The sequence below is a fragment of the Canis lupus genome, chromosome 31, assembly GCF_011100685.1.
Source record: "Canis lupus familiaris isolate Mischka breed German Shepherd chromosome 31, alternate assembly UU_Cfam_GSD_1.0, whole genome shotgun sequence".
Taxonomy (NCBI): Eukaryota; Metazoa; Chordata; class Mammalia; order Carnivora; family Canidae; genus Canis; species Canis lupus.
In genome coordinates this window covers 21,582,244-21,598,056 of record NC_049252.1, presented here as the reverse complement: position 1 = coordinate 21,598,056, position 15,813 = coordinate 21,582,244, and the positions used below count along the sequence as shown (strand labels likewise).

Below are 15,813 nucleotides of genomic sequence, written 5' to 3'. Positions count from 1 at the left end.
GACCATATTTTCATTGTACTCTAAATATGTTGAACTGATCCTTGTTCTTTTGTATGTGGCTTCCTTTTTCCTTTTTTGCCCCCTAACTGGGAACATTTAGAATCTTTAATTCTTGCATTCTAAAATTTCACTATAATATGTACAGGTGACAGTCTTTACTCATTAATTTTTGGCTGTTGTCTTGTTCTTTTTCCTCGGGTCCTTTGTTGTTCTGATGATGGGCCACCTGGATTCATCCTCTTTTGTGTCTAATCTTTTCTGTCTTTTCTGGAGGGGGAGGCCCTCGGTCTTATTTTTTGAGATATATTCAACTATATCTCTAAGAACTTTTCTTGATGTTTGTTTTTTGGCAGTAACTTTTGAAAATGCTACTTCTTGTTCTCTTTCTCCACCTCCCCCATTTTTGTGTGTGCCAGAGTAGATTTGCCACGGAGCTCATGACTCCATACTTGAGCACCACCAGAAGTTTCTGGGAGTAGTAGAGTGTTCTCAGTGGGAAGGTACAGCTAGGTTACAATCAGGAAGCATTGCTGTGAAAGTGTTTCTGGCTAAGTAGATCTCAAAAGAAAGGGACTAGGACCTCTAAGTTTCTGTAATTTAAATTGTGATATTTTTTCATATATAAATATTTATTTTTTTGTACCTAATTTTACATTCTGATTTTGTATTTGATTTTGTATTTTTAAGAAGGCCCTAGGTATTGATTAAGCTTCAGAGTTAGGCAAAATCTAGGTTTTTTTTATCTTAGTTTAATTTTTCTGAGGGTACTAATTATGATTTTTCTAGGTTCTTTATTGTGTTTTGTTTTGTTTGCATTTTATGTTTCCTTGAGGAAATTTTGTGGTTAGTATACTGTTCCCCACCTGCCCCCCGCTCCCACAAATGTCTGGTGATCCTTGGTTTTCCTTATTTGTTTATTTATTTATTTATTTATTTATTTATTTATTTATTTATGAGAGACACAGAGAGTAGAGAGAGAGAGAGAGACAGGCAGAGGGAGAAGTAGGCTCCATGCAGGGAGCCAGACGTGGGACTCGATCCCGGGTCTCCAGGATCAGGCCCTTGACTGAAGGCGGTGCTAAACCGCTGAGCCACCCGGGCTTAACCTCCATTCTTATTTAAAAGTGAATTGGAGCATGTTGGTGGCTCAGTTGGTTAAACATCTGGCTCGATTTGAACTCAGGTCGTGATCTCAGAGTCGTGAGATCCATGGTGGGCTCCATGCTGAGAGTGGAGCCTGCTTAAGATTCTCTCTCTCTTTCTCCCTCTTCCCCTTTCCACTCCCTCTCTAAAATAAAAAATAAAAATAAATAGAAGTGAGAAAATAGAAAAGCTGACTATAGGGTCTGCAAACATGAGTGGGACCTAAAGGTTTTCCTTTAGGGAATCTGGAGGGGGATTTTTGAGGTACTGATCCCCAGCTGCCTTCATTCTCCCAAAGAATTCATTCATTTTTTTTTTTTTTAACTAGAATTAATTCAATTTTTAAAGAGAAGAATTCCCCATTTTTTCTTCCTTTGGGAGGAACATGTGGCTGTCAGGAAAGGACTATTTTCCTCTGCAACCTCTTATGCTTCAGCCCATATTTCACTTCCGCCAGCAGACCAGTCTCCTTCCATTGGTATAGCTTTTGTCTGTGTGTTTTAGGCTGCAACTTGCTCTGTTCTACATCATCAATAACTATTCCTCCTCATGCTTTGTGTCTTCCAGAAATTCATTGAAATCCCTTATTAATTAATAGTCACCTCCTGTTCTCTCAGCTGGAGTTTTGTATGCTCTTTGAGTGTATGAGGGCCTTGGCAGATAGAGACTAATGTGTACCTCACTTCACCTTGAATATGGAATCTTGTGGGGCTTTAATCTCACCTGCCAATTTACAGCTTACTAGATGGCTCAGGTTTTGCTGCCTCTGCTTTTAGGGTTTCTTTCTTTCTTTCTTTCTTTCTTTCTTTCTTTCTTTCTTTCTTTCTTTCTTCTTTCTTCCTTCCTTCCTTCCTTCCTTCCTTCCTTCCTTCCTTTCTTTCTTTCTTTCTTTCTTTCTTTCTTTCTTTCTTTCCTTCCTTTCTTTCTTTCTTTCTTTCTTTTTTTTTTTTTCAAGATTTCTCCTGAAAACAAAAAGCAAAAAACAACCTCACTTTTTGAGCAAACCCTCACTTGTTGATATCTTCTCTTGGAGGACATATGGTTTTTGAGTTTCAACACCCATCTAAACTCTTTTATATCTTTAAGGAATTCCTCATTGTTTCTGTCCAAGCCTTATTTATTAATATTTTTTTTATCCTGTCATTTCTAAGGGATTTGTGGTGGGGAGAAAAGTAAATGTGTATGTTTAATCAACAGTTTTCATCTGGAAGCTGCAACTTCCACATTTTTAAGTGATATAATTAAATAGTATATTCTTTCTTAATACAATCCTCATAGTCTATACATCAGAAAGCTTTCAGAAAAAGTGCTCTAAAAATACAATTATGCACACACATTTACAGAAGCTTTTAATTAACTTCTTTGTAAACATATTTGATTCTGGAGTTTGATCTCAAGCTTCTTATCAGTTACATTCCATTTTTGACTTACTTTCTTCTCACAAGATATTCTTATCTGTCCCTTCCTCTTTTGGTTGGATATTTAACTCCTTGATACTGTATGATTTAAAATTTCCCTGTCTTTCTTTGAAATTATACTGTGCTTTTAATTCTTTTCTTATGACTCTTCACTCTTCTGCCAAATATCATTGATATTTTAGGTGAACCAGAATCCACTGAAAATTATAAGAAATATTGTGTATTATGTTACTTAAACTGAAAGGAAAATGTAGTGTTTTTCTGAGTATTCTCAGATCTATATACACCCAAGAATCAATCTAATAAGAGATTTTTTGAATGCATACAATGTGCCAGAATATTTTAGGCTCTAAAAGTGACCAAGTGACCACTGACCAAGACAGAAAAATTCCTGACCTCATGATATTTACATTCTAGTGAGAGACAGACGATAAACAGGATAAATAGGTTAAGGACGTGTACTAGGACTCTCCAGAGAAACAAACCAATAGGATGTGTGTATATACATATATATTTATTATAAAGAAATGACACATGTGATTATGCAAACTGGAAAGTCCTAAGATCTTCTAGAAGAGTCAGCAAGCTGGAAACCAAGGAGACCTGGTTTAGTTCCAATCTGCATCTTAAGGCTTAAGAACCAAGAAAGCTGGGCAGCCTGGGTGGCTCATCGGTTTACCACCGCCTTCTGTCCAGGGTGTGATCCTGGAGACCCAGGATCGAGTCCCATGTGGGGCTCCCTGCTTGGAGCCTGCTTCTCCCTCTGCTTGTCTCTGTGACTCTCTCTCTCTCTCTCTCTCTCTCTCTGTCTCTATGAATAAATAAATAAAATCTTAAAAAAAAAAGAACCAAGAAAGCCAAATGTATAGTCTCAGTCCAAAAGCTGGCAGGCTTGAGTCCCAGAAAGAGTTATGTTTTAGTTTGAGTTTGAAGGCAAGATAAAGCCAATATCCCAGCTCAAAGGCAGTCAGGCAAGAGTTCCCTCTCATAGGAGAGGATCAGCCTTTTGTTCTAGTCAGACTTTCTTTTTTTAATAATAAATTTATTTTTTATTGATGTTCAATTTGCCAACATACAGAATAACACCCAGTGCTCATCCCGTCAAGTGCCCCCTTCAGTGCCCGTCACCCATTCACCCCCACCCCCTGCCCTCCTCCCCTTCCACCACCCCTAGTTTGTTTCCCACAGTTAGGAGTCTTTATGTTTTGTCTCCCTTTCTGATATTTCCTACCAGACTTTCAACTCACTGGATAAGGTCCATCCATATTAGGGAGGATGATCTGCTTACTCACTCTCAGTATTAAAATGTTGATTTTATAGGTAATACAATGCCACTAAATTCATATCTATCAATAATTACTCTGAATGTAAATGGTCTAAATGTTCCAATAAAAAGACATAGGGTATCAGAATGGATTAAAAAAAAAAAACAAGACTCATCGATATTCTGCTTATAAGAGACTCATTTTATTTTTATTTTTTTATTTTTTTTATTTTTTTTTAATTTATTTATGATAGTCACATACAGAGAGAGAGAGAGAGAGAGAGAGGCAGAGACACAGGCAGAGGGAGAAGCAGGCTCCATGCACCGGGAGCCCGATGCGGGATTCGATCCCGGGTCTCCAGGATCGCGCCCTGGGCCAAAGGCAGGCGCCAAACCGCTGCGCCACCCAGGGATCCCAAGAGACTCATTTTAGACCCAAGGACACCTCCGTACTGAAAGTGAGGGTTTGGAAAACCATTTATCATGCTAATGGATATTATAAGAAAGCTGGAATAGTCAGCCATACTTATATTAGACAGACTAGACTGGATTTTACACCAAAGAATGTTATAAGAAATGAAGAAGGGCACTATATCATAATAAAGGGGTCTATCCAATAAGAAGATTTAATAATTGTAAATATTTATGCCCCCAACTTTGAAGCATCCAAATGTAAAAATCAATTAATAACAAGCTTAGGGACACCTAGATGGCTCAATGGTTGAGTATCTGCTTTTAGCTCAGGGTGTGATCCCAGAGTCCTAGGATGGAGTCCCACATTGGGTTTTCCACAGGGAGCCTGCTTCTCCATCTGCCTACATCTCTGCCTCTCTATTTCATTGTAAATCAATCAATCAATCTTTAAAAAATTAGCAAATTTAAAGAAACTCATTGATAATAATACACTACTAGTAATATAATACTAGTAGAGGACTTCAGCATCCCACTTTAACATCAATGGACAGATCATCTAAGGAGAAGATCAACAAAGAAACAATGGTTTTGCATGACACACTGGACCAGATGGGCTTAACAGATATATTCAGGGCATTTCATCCTAACGCAGCAGAATACACATTCCTTTCAAGTTCACGTGGAACATTCTCCAGAATAGATCACATACTGGGTCACAAATCAGTCCTCAACCAGTACAAAAAGATTGAGATCATGCTATGCATATTTTCAGACCACAATGCTATAAAATTTGAAGTTAAATACAAGAAAAAAAATTAAAGGTCACAAATATATGGAGTTAAAGAATATCCTAATGAAGAATGAATGGGTTAACTAGAAAATTAAAGACAAAATTAAAAATAAATGGAACCAAATGAAAATGAAAACACAATAGTCCAAAACCTTTGGGATGCAGCAAAGGTGGTCCTAAGAGGGAAGTAGATAGCAATACAGGCCTTCTCCAGGAAGTAAGAAAAGTCTCAAATACACAACCTAACCTTACACCTAAAGGAGCTGGAAAAAGAGCAGCAAATGAAGCCTAAAACCAGCAGAAGTAGGGAAGTAATAAAGACTAGAGCAGAAGTATGTGATACGTAAGTAAAAAGAAAAAAAGAAAAAAAAAAAACCAGCACAGATGAATGAAACTAGGTGCTAGCTCTTTGAAAGAATTAACAAAATTGATAAACCTCTAGCTAGACTTATCAAAAAGAAAAAAGAAAGGACGCCCCCAAAATAAAATCACAAATGAAAGAAGAGAGATCACAACTAACACTGAAGAAATACAAAAAATTATAAGAATATTATGAGCAATTATATGCCAACAAATTGAGTAATCTGGAAAAAAGGATAAATTCCTAGGAACATATAAACTTCTAAAACTGAAACAGGAAGAAGTAGAAAACTTGAGCAGAACCATAACCAGCAAATAAATTGAATCAGTAATAAAAAATTTCCCAAAAAACAAGAGTCCAAGGCCAGATGGCTTCCCAGGGGGAATTCTACCAAACATTTAAAGAAGAATCAATACTTATTCTTCTGAAACTGTGCCAAAAAATAGAAAGGGAAGGAAAACTTCCAAAGTCATTCTATGAGGCCAGCATTATATTAACTTCAAAACCAGACAAAGACTCCACTGAAAAAGAGAATAGACCAATATCCTTGATGAATATGGATGCAGAAATTCTCAACAAGATACTGGCAAATTAAATCCAATCATACATTAAAAAAATTATTCATCACAGTCAAGTGGGATTTATTACTGGGCTGCAGGTGTGGTTCAATACCCACAAATCAATTGACATGATACACCACATTCATAAAAGAAAGGACAAGAACCATATATGATCCTCTCAATAGATACAGAAAAAGTGTTCGACAAAATACAGCTTCCTTTCTTGGTAAAAGTCCTCAAGAAAGTAGGGGTAGAAGGGACACACCTCAACATCCTAAAGTCCATTTACAAAAGATTCACAGCTAATACATCCTCAACAGGGAAAAGTCTGAAAGCTTTTCCTCTAAAGTCAGGACCACGACAGGGATGTCCATTCTCTCTATTACTATTTAATATAGTACTGGAAGTTTTTGTCTCAGTGATCAGACAACAAAAAGAAATAAAAGGTATTCAAATTGACATCCAGGGATCCCTGGGTGGCGCAGCTGTTTGGCTCCTGCCTTTGGCCCAGGGCGCGATCCTGGAGACCGGGGATCGAATCCCACATCGGGCTCCCGGTGCATGGAGCCTGCTTCTTCCTCTGCCTGTGTCTCTGCCTCTCTCTCTCTCTCTCTCTCTCTCTCTCATAAATAAATAAAAATTAAAAAAAATAAAAAAAAATTGACATCCAAAAGGAGTCAAAGGAAGAAGTCACTTTCACTATTTGCAGATGACTTGATACTATATATAGAAAACCTAAAAGACTCTACCAAAAAATTCCTAGAACTGACACGTGAATTCAGCCAAGTCACAGGATACAATATCAATGTGCAGGGGGCACCTGGATGGCTCAGTAGTTGAGTGTCTGTCTGACTTCAGCTCAGGGCATAATCCCAAGACCCTGGGATCGAGTCCCACCTTGGGCTCCTTGCAGAGAGCTTGCTTCTCCTTCTATGTCTCTGCCTCTCTCTGTGTGTCTCTCATGAGTAAGTAAATTAAAAAATCATTAAAAAATCAATGTGCAGAAATCTGTTGCATTTATTTACATCAGTAATGAAGCAGCAGAAAGAGAAATTAAGGAACTTATCCCATTTACAATTGCACCAAAAACCATAAGATACCTAGGAATAAGCCTAACCAAAGAGGTATAAGATCTGTATTCTGAAAACTATAGAACATTTGTGAAAGAAATGAAAACATAAAAATATGGAAAAGCATTCCATGCTCATGGATTGGAAGAACAAATGTTGTTAAAATGTCTGTACTACCCAAACCAACCTACACAGTCAATGCAATCCCTATCAAATAACATTTTTCAAGGAGCTATAACAAACAATTCTAAAATTTGTATGGAAGCAGAAAATACCCCCAAACAGCCAAAGTAATGTTGAAAAAGAAAAGCAAAGTGGGAGGCATCACAATTCCAGACTTCAAGCTATAATCATCAAGACAGTATGGTACTGGCACAAAAACAGACACATAGATCATTGGAACAGAATAGAGAATCCAGAAATGGACCTTCAACTCTATGGTCAACTAATCTTCAATAAAACAGGAAAGAGGGATCCCTGGGTGGCGCAGCGGTTTGGCGCCTGCCTTTGGCCCAGGGCGCGATCCTGGAGACCCGGGATCGAATCCCACGTCGGGCTCCTGGTGCAGGGAGCCTGCTTCTCCCTCTGCCTATGTCTCTGCCTCTCTCTCTTTCTCTCTGTGTGACTATCATAAATAAATTTTAAAAAAAAAAACAGGAAAGAATATCCAATGGAAAAAAGATGGTCTCTTTAACAAAAGGTATTGGGAAAACAACAGTGAGATGCAGAGGAATGAAACTGGAACACTTTCTTACACCATAAATGAAAATAAATTCAAAATGGATGAAAGACCTAAATGTGAGACAGGAAACCACCAAATCCTGAAGAAGAACACAGGCAGCAAACTCTTTGACCTCACTTAGAGCACCTTTTACTAGACACGTCTACAGAGGCAAGGAAAACAAAAACAAAAATGAATTATTGGGATTTCAAGATAAAAAGTGTCTGCACAGCAAAGGAAACAGTCCATAAAACTAAAAGGCAACCTAAAGAATGGAAGAAGATATTTGCAAATGACATATCAGATAAAGGACTAGTATTCAAACTCTATAAGGAACTTATCAAACTCAACATCCAAAAAATAAATACTCCAGTTAAGAAATGGGCAGAAGGCATGACCAGGTATTTGTCCAAAGAAGACATATAAATGGCTAACAGACACCTAAAAAATGCTCAACATCACTTATCATCAGGGAAATACAAATCAAAATCACAATGAGATACCATCTCACACCTGTCAGAAAGGCTGAAATTAACACAGGAGACCACAGATATCAGTGAAGATGCCTTTTACACTGTTGGTGAGAACAAACTGGTGCAACCACCCTGGAAAATGGTATGGAGTTTCCCATACTGTTAAAGGTTTTTTTTTTTTTTTTTTTTTTTGTTAAAGTTAAAAATAGAGCTACCCTACAGTCCAGCAATTGCACTACTAGGTATTTACCCAAAGGAAAACAAAAATGCTGATTCATAAGGGCATAATGACCCTGATATTTGTATCCAGCATATCAATAATAACCAATGAAAAGAGCCCAAATGTCTATTGACTGATGAATGGATAAAGAAGTAGTATATACATAAAATGGAATATTACTCAACCATCAAAAGGAATGAAATCTTGCCATTTGCAATGACATAGATGGAACTAGAGTATATTATGCTAAATGAAATAAATCAGAGAAGGACAAATACCATAGGATTTCACTCATATATGATACATAGACATGTCCTAAATGAATTGCTGTATCTTAGAATTGTAAACATTTTTCATTATTGGAAAGTATAATTTAACCTTCTGCATACCTATTAATCATTTGATCTTAGCCTAAAGGCAGAGACATGATTGTATACCTATTAATAAACCAAAATGATCATAACAGACTTTTAATGGTGTCTGTATATTTTTGGTGCAATGGTCTTGTAAAGGTTTTTATTGAAAACCACCGTTAGCCAGTCTTTTTTACAATAATGTTATTAAGAAAAGAATAGAAAATGTTAATCTCATCCAGAAGCACCCTCACAGACATATTCAGAATAATTTTGACCAAATATTTGGGCACCCCATGGCCCTGCCGAGTTAACACATAAATTAGCCATCACAATATGGTATATTAAGTGTGTCTGTCATGTTAAGTAATAGCAAGGAGGATGATGTGTCTGGAATGGAGTGAATTTAGGGGAGAGAGGGAAGAAATGAAAGCCAGAGATGTAATGGGGGGGGGAGGCACAGATATACCCTAGCTTGGTAGGCCATTTAGCTGTTACTTGGTGTGGGAACAAATAAGAGGGATTTGAACAGAGAAGTTTTTTGTTTTTAAGTAAGTTCTATGCCCAATGTGAGGTGCAAACTCATGACCCTGAGATTAAGAGTCGCACCTGAGCAGAGAAGTCTTGATCTGATTTAAATATTGAGTTCTGGCTGCAGTATTGAGTACTGACTGAAGAAAGCAATGGCAAGATCAGAGAGGTCGGTTAGGATGCCTGTAGTGGGTTGAATGGGGTCCCCTTCCCCCAGTATATCCAGATCCTAATCTCCAGATGTGAATGTTACCTTATTTGGAAAAAGGGTCTTTGTAGATATAATTGGGCAAAGTAGCCTGAGATGAGGAGATCATCCTGTATTATCCAGGTGGCCCTAAAATCGAATGACAAGTGTCCTTACAAGAGAAAGACAGAGGGGGATTTGAGACTGACAAGAGAGGACAGTAGAGGAGGCAGAGAGGGAGTAACATGGCCACAGATGAAGGAATATTGACAGCCTCCAGGAGCTGGAAGAGGCAAGCAAGGACTGTCCTCTAGAACTTCCAGAAAGGAGAGGCCCTACCCGTACAAAGAATAAATTTCTTTGTTTTAAGCCATTCACCATGTGTACTATGTAATTCAATACAGTAGCTACAGCAAAGGACTACAGGCCCTTGTGATAATGCTGGTGCAAGCGATCTCTTCCTGAGCTCTTTTCCATGAACTCTGGATCCTGACTGCCTAATGGTGGTCACCTGAATTAGCCAACAAGCCACTCAATCTCGACTTCAAGTAGAAAACTGTTATGCCTTCTTTTCTCAGATTCTGCCAAATGTCCAGAATTCCCTATTGCAGTTGATGCTATGGCATTCTTCTTAGAGTTTGACTAGTTTTATGCACTATTCATTCCAAAGCAAAGGTAAGCACTGTCTTCTTTTTTTTCCCCCCCCAGTGGACCTTTCCCATCAATTTATAATAACATTTATTATGTTTTATTACATTATTGTCTCTTTCACTACACACTCTGGAGGACACGGACTGTGTGTTGCTTATTTATCTTGTGGTCTTAGCACCTGGCATATTGCCTGTTTACAGTATAGGCTTAATATAATTTGATGATTTACAAAATAAATGACCCATCTTCCTAGTCACACAAGTCAGGGGGCTTTGGACATGCTCAGTTCTAAATGCTCCATTAACCCCTATATTTAATTGGCTACTTAGTTCAATTCACTTTACTTTCCAAATATCTTTTGTATCAGCTTTCCACCCTCCATCTTCACTGTCATCGACTTGATTTTCATAATTGTACCATTTTAAAGGCTCTTGCTTCCTCCAGTTCTATCCTTCTATGGTCTATTCACCACATGGCCACAAGGATGAGGTTTTAAACATGTACATTTGATCATATCATTTCCTGTTAAAATGACTCTGATGACTCTTTCAAAGACCTTATCTGACATACAAGATTTTTCATGATTAGGCCATTTTCCTGTATGTCCTTATAATACATCTGTGCTGAGCTACTTGTTTTCATTCATGTAAATCTATATATCTGTATCTTGATCACAGAGCACTGGTGATAGGCTCTTGGGGCAGGGAGATTTATAAGACATGATTCCTATCCTTATTGAATTCCTGGTTGCATATCAGAGAAGTAATTTTAAATATTACAACCATTCCAGTAAAATTGATTACAACAGTGATATAAACATTTGAAACCCTCACTGGGGGATGGAAGTGTCAGACACAGACTCCTGGGTAGGAGCTATCTGAAAGGATGAAGGGGAATTGGTCAGGTAAAGAAGGAAATATAAGGTTTGAATTTTTTTTCCAGTTAGAGGGAACTATATATGCAAAGAGAGAAAGTGCCTTGTTTGTTAGGAAAAATGGTTGTGTGAACCTGTGTGTATGAGTTGGTAGTGATAAGACTGCAATTACTAGGAGGGGCTAGATCAGGAACTATGTTGCATACCAGGTTAAGGGGTTTTCATGTTATGTTCAAGGCAGTGAAGGTTTATTGAAAGGTGTAAGTGTGTAAGTAGCATGATCATATTTGTGTTTTAGGGAAATAATTCAGGAAGGGATCTAATGAATGGATTGGGTAGACCAATGGAAGACCTTGACAACAATCCACCTGATAAATTATGAGAACCTGAATTAAGTCAGTAGCAGGGAGCCAGAGTAGAAGCTATAAATTTGAAAGGTAGAAATAGTAGTAATTGATGCCTGACCATGTGGGTCAGGGAGAAAAATGAGTCAAAGATGATTCTTAGGTTTCTAGTTTGGTAGAAGAGAAAAACACAGGGAATATATGAAGAGGATATTGTAAAGAAGATGATCACACTGAACTAAGATGCTCTTTGGACATCCAACTGGAGATAGGAATGCACAATTAGATATAGTGATTTGGAGCCCAGAGCATTCATTTTAGTTTCAGGTATATATATTTTGGAATTACTGGCATATAGGTATGAACTGATGTCCTGGAGATGATATAATATCTGTTTAGGAAAAGTACTCATGTGAGAGGAAGAGCTAAGAAGAGAAGTTTGTTTGAAAGTCTGAGAACCTCATTACTTAAGAAGTGATTGAAGGAGGATAAAGTAGAGGGACAAAAGGGAGAAAAACCATGAAAGAGTCTTAAAAGCCAATTGAGGAGCCACTGAGGGGAGCCAACTGAGGGAAGCCAACTGAGGAGGACAGAATGACACAGGGAGATGCCCTCCAGTGTCAGGTGTGGCAGGGAAGTCCAGTAACATAGAATTTTAAAAATTTTTCTTTCAATCTGGCAACAAGAATGTCTTTCATGATGTTCTTGCAAAAATAAATATAAAATGCAAGATATAATTATTGTTGTTATTTTTTAAAGATTTATTTATTTATTAGAGAGAGAGAGTGAGAGAGAGCAAGAGAGCCTGTGAGTGAGAGACAGAGAGAGGGAGAGAGAATCTCCAGCTGACTCCATGCTGAGCCCATGGACTGAATTGGGGCTCGATCTCACGACCCTGAGATCATTGCCTGAGCTGAACCCAAGAGTTGGATGCTTAACTGACTGAGCCACCCAGGCCTCCATAAAATGTACGATATTACTAATAACAACCAACAAGTAATGATAGTAAGGCTGAGGATTAAACATCTTCTAAATTGAATAAGATAGCTTAAAAGATTTTGTCTCCCACTTGGTCTTATGGTCTCCACTTAGACATAGCTTCTTTCATAAAATGTTCTCTGAACATTTTAGTTAAGATGTGGTCAATTCTATGGGCATCTGTAGCATCTTTTGCTTTCCCTTAATTGTCCTTAAAATACTGAGTTGTAAATACCTGTTCAACTTATATTGCTTATATTTCAACTAGGTTTTAAGCTGCATATGGACAAAGTCTAGGTTTATCTTTTTTGGCACTGGGTTTTCAAATTTTATCACAGTAGTTGCATAGAGTAAGGGCTCAATATATATTTGTTGACTGAATATATGAGTTTCACTTTTGATTCTGAAGTTTGGATTTATAGATTAGAAATTATTTAAAAACAACTTAAACATAACTATTTATAGAATTTCTAAAAACAGGACATATTTTTCTATATATTAAGACAAGCATAGACAGTTGAATGATATGGTAAAGAATATAAATAAGAAATAAATAAAAAGCAACATTAAAGGATAGAATTAATAACAATATTTATAAATGGGTTAAACACCTCTGTTAAAAGAACAACAAGTTCATGTAGGATTTTTAAAAAGATTCATTTATTTTTAAGGAGAGAGAGAGAGAGAGAGAGAGAAAAGGAATGAGTCGGGGAGGGGCAGAGGGAGAGAATCCCAAGCAGACTCCCTGCTGAGCACAGATCCCGACTCTGGGTTTGATCCCACAACCCATGAGATCATGACCTGAGCTGAAAGCACCAGTTGGGTGCTTAGCCAGCTTAATCACCTGGGAGCCCCTCATGTAGGATTTTTAAAAGTCATCAAGATAATGTTGAAAAAAGATACCTTCAAGAAGAATCACCTAAAATATTAAAAGTTAAAGAATAAGCAAAGGTCAATGCAAACCAAAAGAACGCTGGCATCCAAAGCAAAAGCATTACCAATTTATATTGATAAACGGTAATATTCACATTTGCCATCCCTTTTTCACCTATCTCTGTTTATGTAGATGTGTATATTTATTTAATGAGTTATTGCTGTTGTGTGTGTCTTTTTTTTTTTTTTTTTGAGGGGGAGGGTTAGAGGGAGAGGAAGAGAGAGAATCTTAAGCAGGCTCCACACCCAGTACAGAGCCCTATGTAGGGCTGGATCTCACAACCCTGAAATCATGACCTAAAATCAAGAGTTGGGTACTTAACTGACTGAGCTACACAGGAGTCCCTGCTGTTTTATTTTGAAGCATATTCTAGATATCTTATTTTTTCACTAATAACCACTTAAATAACATAGATATTAGAAAATTTTGTATTCTATAAAAAGAGACCATATTCATAAAACATTAAAGCATGATCACATATTAGAACACATAAGCTCCAAATGTTATTTAAAAAACAGAAGTTTATGGTACACAACCTCTGAACGTAAGTAGGAAAAAAGGAAATATAAACACTATAAGTTTGACTTAAAGATTCAATTACTTGGAGGGGCCCCTGGGTGGGTTCAGTTGGTTAAATGTCCAGCTCTTGATTTAGGCTCAAGTCATGATCTTAGGATAGTGAGATGGAGCCCTGTATCAGGCTCCATGCTCAATGGGAAGTCGGCTTGGGATTCTTTTCCTGTCACTCTCCTGCTCATGTTCTCTCTCTTAAGTAAATAAGTACATTTAAAAAAAAAAAAGATTCAATTACTTGGAAATTAAAAAAAAAATATTCTGAGTAGCTTCCAGGTCTAGAGTAAAACAAAATTGCAATTATAAGATAATGAAAATAGCATGACAGCCAGAATCATAAGACTGCACTTGAGGCTTTTAAATGTGTTATTTATTAAAGAAGAAAAATAAGATTAAACAGGCTGAGTTAATATAAGAAGTTAAAAGAGGGTAGTATAAGGAGTATAAGAATATCAGTAGGATAGAACAAAAAAGATTAAAGCAGAAAATTATTAATTTAAAAACAAATTTCCAGGGTATATATTTAGAACACAGTCCATTGAAAGGGTCAATTATTAGGCAAATCTGAAGCAAAACAAAGAAAACAATCAGATCAATAGGAGAAAGAGAGAGAGAGAGAGACATTATAAATGAAAATGGTAATAACCACTAATAAATTAAAATTTCATTATTATAGAGATGATTTTTCTCAAATCATTTATAAATGTGATGCATTTCAGTTAAAGTTGAAAAACTTTTTTCAGATTTGACAAAATGATGCTATAGTCATCTGTAAAAGTAATGTTTTCTAAAATTAAAAACCAAGTAAAGTAGACATTGTTTGGTTAAATATAATGATATGTAAAAATTATTTTAAAAAGTGGGAAAATGTTCAACAGAAAATTGAGGACAGTGGTTGCCTCCAGGTGTGTGTGTGGAAAAGAGAAGCAGGAGAATAGAATGGAGAAGATATGGGAAAATGTCAGTTAATGTTAATGTTCCTGATCTTGGCTTTAATGACAGATTTTTAAAAATTTCTTAAATTATTTTATTTTTTTTTATTAGTAGGCTCTATGTCCAATGTGAGGCTCAAACTCATAATCTCTAGGTCAAGAGTCGTGTGCTCTACAGACTGAGCCAGCTAGGTCTTCCATGGATGATGGATTAATGGGTATCTATTTCAACAATCAATGAATAAATGTTAACTAAATAAAAAAAAACAAAATAGGTCTATTCCAATAACTAAGATTGACCAAGAATTATGATTAATCCTATTTCATGCACCTAAAACTTACTCATTTAATGAGGAAATAGCTAAAGAAAACTTTAAATAGAATAATTGTGTGTGTGGTGGGAGAATAATTGTGTGTGTGGTAGGAGACCATTATGAACTAGGATTTTTAAAAAAATACTTTATTTATTCATGAGGGACGCAGGGAGAGAGGCAGAGACACGGGCAGAGGGACAAACAGGCTCCCCACAGGGGGTCCATCCCAGGACCCTGGGATCACAACCTGAGCTGAAGGCAGATGCTCAACCACTGAGCCATCCAGGTGCCCCTAAGGAATAGGATTTAAACTTGGCATTAAAATATATTGTAAAAGTACAGTAATAAATTTAGTTTACTTTTAGTCTAGGGATACACAATCTAAAGAAACACAATTTGTTTTTTTTTTTTTAAGAAACACAATTTGAAGTCCAAAAATAAATGCGTGTATATTTGTGTATATTAGTTATGATAAATGATGTATTGAAGAGAATTTAGCATAGTGATCCTGGCCCATCTAGTTTTCAAATCATATTTGTATTATCTTCATTAAGTTGATACTTCAAATCAAATGTAAGGAATAATAACCATTTACAAATTATCTTGAGATGATCACTAAAAAATTAGGAAAAGATTAAATTCCATTCCTTGCTTCCCTAATAACTAAAATAAATTCCAGTTGGATTAACCTTAAATATAAAAGAGAAA

At 36.7% G+C, this 15,813-nt stretch overlaps 1 long non-coding RNA gene across 1 annotated transcript in view; it reads left to right on the top strand.

Moving 5' to 3' along the window:
- The window catches only part of LOC111093524, a 78,577-nt gene that overhangs the window by 2,978 nt on the left and 59,786 nt on the right, over positions 1–15,813 (top strand). The window contains exon 2 of the long non-coding RNA XR_005381974.1: positions 10,084–10,180. This is a non-coding gene — a long non-coding RNA (uncharacterized LOC111093524). The remainder of the gene's footprint in view (positions 1–10,083; positions 10,181–15,813) is intronic.